Here is a 7,214-nt window from a genome sequence, read left to right as displayed (position 1 = left end):
CCCTCCCATCTCGCAGGTTGGCCTGTTCGGTGACACTGTCGAGGACTTTGCCCAGCAGTTCTTGGCAGTACAGAAACAGACTGAGGTGATTCAGCACATCCTGCCCCGATGTGATCCTTCATCTGCCACCATACCGTCGTGGGCCCCGCCTCAGTCTGCTCGTCGCCATGGGTGCCCCCCAGTGTCCTCCAGAGCGCCTCCGCCCCGTGCTGAGACAGCGTCAAGGCTGGCGCGTCGAGCCTCTCGCAGGACCGCGGTGCACCCCGTGTCCCAGCCGGCCCCTAAGTCCTCTAGAAAGACGACAAAGCGGCCCTGACACGGGCAACCCGGAGATGTGGAAAGCTGCTCTTTCTCAGGAGATGGTGAGGACAGTGCCACTCCTTTCCCCGGAGGAGGGCCGGGTGGAGAATCCTGTGTTTTGTGTTTTTTCTGTTCCGCCACTGGTCCAACAGCCAGCGGTACCCACATTCTTGAAAAAAGAGCAGTTTCCTTTCCCTCCGTGCTATCAGGCATGTGGGCTGACAGTGAGCAACGTGCTGCCTCCTCACTCTCGCCCACGACGTCCCCTATCGCCAGCGCCCAAGAGATTCTCCACGCATCTCTGGCCAGTCCCCTCCGAGGACATAGGGAGTCCTGCTGTGATGAGCCAGGACGCGATGCCTTCTGTGCCATCCAGCCAAACCTGGATCTGTGGGCCCTTCACAAGCTTCCATTCAAGATGTTGAAGCAAGAAGCGCATCATCAGATGCATCCAGCCCCAGGATTGGTTTGCAGCGGTCGACCTGAAGGATGCTTACTTTCATGTCTCGATTCTTCCTCAACACAGGCCGTTTCTATGGTTTGCATTCGAGGGTCGGGCTTGGCAGTACAGGGTCCTCCCACTTTGGGCTATCCCTGTCCCCCCATGTCTTTACAAAGGAGGGCACCCTTGCCCCGTTATGGGAAGTGGGCATCAGGATCCTCAACTACCACGACAACTGGCTCATCATGGCCCAGTCACGAGAGCAGTTGTGCGATCACAGGGACCTCTTTGTCTGTTACAGAGGTCAGCAGAAAGGGAAGGCTGTTTCCAAGCAGAGGCTGGCCCACTGGACAGTGGATGCCATCACCTTGGCGTAACAATCCCAAGGCGAGCTGTGCCCCCTGGGGGTGAGGGCTCACTCCACATGGAGTGTCGCCTCCTCCTAAGTGCTGGCACACGGCGCCTCTCTGGCAGACATCTGTAGAGCTGCGGGCTGGGCGACACCGAATACCTTCGCAAGATTTTACAGTCTCCGCGTTGAGCTGGTTTCGTCCCATGTGTTGGGTAACAGATAAGTGGCGGGAAGAGCCGGCTGGTGTCACGCTTGCTGCGCAATTCTCCCTCATCCGGGGATGCGAGCCTTTTCCTCCCCCAGTAAGTTCCCAAGTCGGCGAACCCTGGTTGAGTATCCTCCAGCACCCCCGGAAATCAGACTGGGTGGAGCATTCTGACGCCAGGCCCAGTATCGGTGTTAGCTTGCCCGGGGTTCCGGTCAGCCCCTTTACTGGGCTAGGTGTCCATATGTCCCTTTGCCCTTTGGGCGATCCCATATGTGCATTCTTCCACTGTAAGGTTTCCCTCTCTGTAAACCCCCCTTTGACATTTGACATACCATTGCCTCAGAAATCCAATTCCCTATGTAGTACTGTACTGTCCCAGGCCTGGGTCAGTCCATATCAGTGTCTCCACATGATACCTCCCTACGGGTAGGATGTGGTCTCCGTAGCGCCCTTCTCCGGAAGGCTCGCTTCCCCTGGGTTACTGCCAAGCTGTAAACAATAAACAGGAAAGGCGTGAAGCACCTTTCATCAAGGTTCAAATCCCTTCTCTTAAGAAAAAATGTTCTGTCATAGGAACAGCGGCTTGGCTATCTCCAGCAGCCATGTACTCACCTTTTGGTCCCTTCGGGCACCAAGGTCAGTAAATTTGCGCTGGGGCGGTGGGAAGGTTTTTTTTTTTTTTAAAGTGACGTGTGGCCAAGTATGGTGACCCATACTCGAAATTAGTGCTCTGCATTTATCCCATCCAAAGTGCACACACACAGCAGTGAACACACACACACCGTGAACACACACCTGGAGCAGTGGGCAGCCATTTTTTTGCTGCGGCGCCCGGGGAGCAGTTGGGGGTTTGGTGCCGTGCTCAATGGTACCTCAGTCGTGGTATTGAAGGTGGGAGAGAGCGCTGTACAATCACTCCCCCCACCCACAATCCCGGCCGGTAGGAGACTCGAACCCGCAACCTTTGGGTTACGAGTCCGATTCTCTAACCATTAGGCCACGACTTTCCCATTAATGTTATGACCTTTGCGTAGCATTTGCTTGTCAACATTTGCAGCGCTACAGGGTTGTGACGGGGTTCAGGTTGTGGCGCTTTCCATGGACCCCCTATGTCGTCACAACATAACTCGTAGAGAACGGTTACGTACGTAACCCTTGTTACCTGATGGAGGGAGCGGAGACGGATGTCTCCATGCTACAACCTGGAACCATCGCTGGTTGCCAGGGACAAGTTCTCCCGTTGTGAAGAACAAACAAAAACTTTGTCTTTCATTCGCTCAGGCACGTCATTAAAAATTTCCAGTGATCAGATCTGTAGGAAGGTTCTGAAAAGTTTCTTTACATGCGTCGAGTTTGACGGTCTTACTTGATCCTACAGCAGACCCTTGGTTGATGGACAGACATGAGTTGGTCACGCCTTCTTGATTTTTATGTGATGATAACACGTTAAGGTAGTGTCGAGGAGAAATCATGACGTCACGATTCTCCCGATTTCAAATCCGGTTATTTCAGAAGGATAGAAGAGAATAATTCATATTTTCAACTGGGGTGTTAGATTTGACCTTGAAAATTGCAGTATGTTAGGGTTAGGTTTTGGGTTAGGGTTAGGAGGTGACATGTGGAGACACTGATATGGACTGACCCAGGCCTGGGGCAGTACTACATATGGAATGGGTCTCTGAGGAAGGTCCTACCTAAGAGTAGGGATAGAATGACTGCCAGCAGAGACTGACAGAATGGTCTGTCAAAGGGAAGACACAGGTTCACCGAGAGGGAAAACTTACATTGGAAAATACACATATGGGATCGCCTGAAGGGAATCAAGCCATATGGACACCTAGCCCAGTACAGGGGCTGACCGGAGACCCAGGTAAGCTAACACCAATACTGGGCCTGGCGTCAGACTGCTCTGCCCAGTCTGATTGCCGGGGGTGCTGGAGGATACTCCACCAGGGTTCGCCATCTGGGGAACTGTACTGGAGGAGGAAAAAGGCGCTCGCATTCCCAGGTGAGGGGGAATGGCGCAGCAAGCTAACACCGGCCAGCTCTTCCCACATCTTACCTGTTACCCAACACACGGGAAGAAACTAGCTCAATGCAGAGACTGTAAGCTCTCGCGAAGGTGTTCGGTGTCGCTCAGCCCGCAGCTCTACAGATGTCTGCCAGAAAGGCGCCGTGCGTCGCTCACTTTCCACCCACGAGTCTGATGGCCCGGAGGAAAAGGAAACTGCTCTTTCTTTAAGAATGTGGTTACCGCTGGCCCTTGGGCCAACAGCGGAACAGAACAAAGCAAAGATTCTCCAGCCGGCCCTCCTCCAGGGGAAGGAGTGGCGCTGTTCTCGCCATCTCCAGAAGAGAAGCAGTTCCTCGCATCTCCGGGCTGTCTGTGTCAGGGCCTCCTCATCGTCTTCCTGGGGGACTTAGGGGCCGGCTGGAACATGGGGAGGGCGCCGCACTCCTGCGCGAGGCTCGACGTGCCAGCCTCGACATGGTCTCAGCACGGGGTGGAGCAACCACAGGAGGGCGCCCTCGGCGACGGGCAGGCTGAGGCGTGGCCCGCGGTGGCAGGTGGAGGATTACGCCGGGGCAGGATGTGCTGGATAGCCTCAGTCTGCCTTTGTACTGCCGAACTGCTGGCGGAGTCCTCGACAGTGTCGCCGAATAGCCCAGCCTGGGAGACGGGAGCGTCAGGAAAGCGCACTGTCGACGTCACTCATCTCAGTAAGGCTGAGCCATAGATGGCGCTCTTGGACCACTAACGTGGACATTGCCTCCCCGAGGGACCACGTCGTGACTTTCGTCGCCCGGGGGCGAAGTCAGTCACCGTGCACAGTTCCTGCATTAACCTCGGGTCGGTACTACAGTACCCTTGTGCATTTGTTTTAGTGCCTTGGCTTGGTGTACTTGCAGGATAGCCATGGCATGCAGGGCAAAGGCGGCTTGGCCCGCAGGACTGCAGCTTTGGTGGTGAGCCGCCGTCAGCTTACAGGCTTTGGATGGGAGACGAGGACGATTCCTCCAAGTGGAGGCATTTTGTAGGCACAGGTGCACCGCAACCGCATTCTCCACCTGGGGAATGTCAATGTACCCCCTAGCTGCCCCGTCATCAAGGGTAGTGAGGTTGGAGGAGGCAGACAAGCGGCTTCTGGCCGAAAAGGGGCCATCCACCTCCGGGAAGAAAGGAACCAGGGCAGGGCGTGGTCGCGAGCCACGGCCCATGCCCATACCAATCATCCCGCTGCGAGGGCTCGGGACTGGGAGGTGTGCACGCCTCACGGCGGCCTGGGAAAGCATGGCCGTCAACTCTGGGTCCGATTCGGCGTTGGCGACAACACCCGAGGGGAGCAGCCCTGCCAAATCAAAATAACCCACCCCCCGATGCTGCTATTGACATCTGATTCTCTATCGGCGTGCTGAATGAAACGCTGGCCACGCCGTGAGACGGCAAAGCAGAATCACCGGGGAGCCGCACCGAGCAGCTGCTGCGGGAGAAGTGAGAGGTCCGCGGGGACTGGCCCGGTGGAGAGGCTCTCACTGTAGCCCTCAGATCGCCAAGATCACTAGCCGATGGTTCTCTGCTTGTGGCAGAGAAGCCAGCGTGGGTAGTGACAGAGGGAGCCCATCCCCGTGAGGAGAGAGAGGCAGCGCTGCCATGGTTACACGCTCACAGTGAATGCATAAACCATCCACGAATGCAGCTTCAGCGAGCTGGATGCCCAGACACTGAAGACAATGATCGTGGCTGTTGACAGAGGATAGGAAACGACTGCAACCAAGAGGACAGGGACGGAACGGCATCTTTAAAAAGACATGAGCCGTCCGTGATCAGAAACTGCTCGTTTAGATGAAGCACCCAGGGGAATCGCTGAATTAACAGCGCTGATTGTGCAGTAACGCCACCCAGAACAGCCTCTTTTTCCAGCAGCAGAGAGAATTTGCCTGGTGAATCTCGAACTGTGTTCATTAATTCGGCTCCGAAGCAAAAATCTGATGAGTGGATGCACCTGTCTCCTATTTATACCCGTATGCACGGGGAGTGGCTCAGGTATGCAAAATCCACTAGCCAAATTTAATTTGGGTTTTCTCTTAAAGTCAGAGAGGATTGGGGCTCCCAAGTGAACCCCCTATGTCATCAGGACATAACGTCTCCATTCCCTCCATCAGGGAACCACGGTTACGTACGTAACAGAGACGTTCTTTATTTTATTTCCTGTGGCAGAAATAAACTTCCTAAAATATTTAGATGTTTAAATTAATGAATGAATTTATTTATTTATTTTTCGTACCATTTTTGCGAATGGTAAAAAGGAGATTTTGTCAGGTTTAACTCATTTCTATATGGTTAAGTAGGTACACACACATACACACAAATCCTTCATGAACTTTTATCCACAGATGATACAATCTGTTCATTCATAAACCAAGCGATGCAGCATCATCATGTATCATATATGATCACTTCTGTTGGCTTGTTTCATATTTAACTGGCTGAATGTGTGATTAAACAGAATAATTCAGCAGAAAATCTAAATTCTGTCATTATTTCAGTCAGTGACAGCACACGTTCGAGTGAACTGTCCCTTTAAGAGGGTGAATTTGAGGTGAAAGACAGCCTCCTATTGTTGTGAGCGGATGAATTATATAATGAGCTTCTGGCGGTTTGTGCTGTTGTTTAGCTGGACGAGACGCTCACAGGCCCGAGTTTGTGACGAGTGTTTAGTTGACATTTGCTCGTCTTTTCAAGTCAAGAAGCAGCAGCCCTTCAGACAACACACACACACACACACACACACACACACACACACACACACTGTGCTTTAGCCTCTCACACCTTCTCAGCAGCTGAACAGGTGTGTATAACAGTGAACAGACACTTTCCCAGCAGCCTTTGCTCTAGACGCATTTCTGCTGTTCATTTCTTTCACAGAATTTCTTCAGCATATTCAGTTCTGATCTGAGCTAAACTAACAGCTACAGATGAATCACAATGTGACTAATGATTTAATGCAATAAAAAGAAAATAAACATGCATGACTGTGTCCTTCACATTATTAATGAGCCAATGAACTACTCATCCCATGATGCTTTGCAAATTAAGTAACTGAATTATTGAGTTAAAGTAAACAATTATAAGACTTTTTATTATTTTATAACTTTTTTAATTAGACTTTTTATATATATATTTTCTCTAAAGAAACTATTGCTTTTATTCATCAAAACTGCATTAAATTGATCAAGTGACAGTAAAGACATTTATAATGTTACAAAATATTTCTATTTCAAATAAATGCTGATCTTTTGAACTTTCTGTTCATCTGTGGATCCTGAAATCACGGTGAATCACGGTTTCCACAAAAATATTGTGCAGCACGACTGTTCTCAACATTGATAATAATCAGAAATGTTTCTTGAGCAGCAAATCAGCATATTAGAATGATTTCTGAAGATCATGTGACACTGAAGACTGGAGTAATGATGCTGAAAATACAGCTGCGCATCACAGAAATATATTACTGTTTAACAGATACTCACATAGAGAACAGCTGTTTTAGATTATAAAAATATTTCACAATTTTTACTGTATTTTTATATATTTTTATTTTAATAAATGCAGCACTGCTGAGTAGAAGAGTCTTCTTTCAGAAACATAAAAAATCTTAATTTATGTCAAGCCAGTACTATATTGTCAGTCATTTGAGACTCAGTTATATAATTTGCAATGATTTATGGGATTAAATGGCCCCTCTGAGCTCTTCTGATGAAATTCTCTTTAGGATTATGAGTAGTTTAGTTCTCCAACAGAAATGTAGCAATTATACTTGAGTCTCTACAGGAGCAAATATCACAAATCTGTTTCACTTTGGAAAGAATGAAGGAGAATATCTGCTGTGCTCTGAGAGTAAAAAGACTGT

At 50.2% G+C, this 7,214-nt stretch overlaps 1 protein-coding gene across 1 annotated transcript in view; it reads right to left on the bottom strand.

The window, feature by feature from the left end:
- asmt (acetylserotonin O-methyltransferase) overlaps window positions 1-7,214 on the bottom strand; it is an 18,968-nt gene that overhangs the window by 4,362 nt on the left and 7,392 nt on the right. The window lies entirely within an intron of this gene.

This window comes from Sinocyclocheilus anshuiensis, unplaced genomic scaffold, assembly GCF_001515605.1.
Source record: "Sinocyclocheilus anshuiensis isolate Anshui unplaced genomic scaffold, SAMN03320099.WGS_v1.1 scaffold1123, whole genome shotgun sequence".
Taxonomy (NCBI): domain Eukaryota; kingdom Metazoa; phylum Chordata; class Actinopteri; order Cypriniformes; family Cyprinidae; genus Sinocyclocheilus; species Sinocyclocheilus anshuiensis.
Note: the sequence above shows the minus strand (reverse complement) of the source record. Positions and strands in the feature narration are given on the sequence as shown.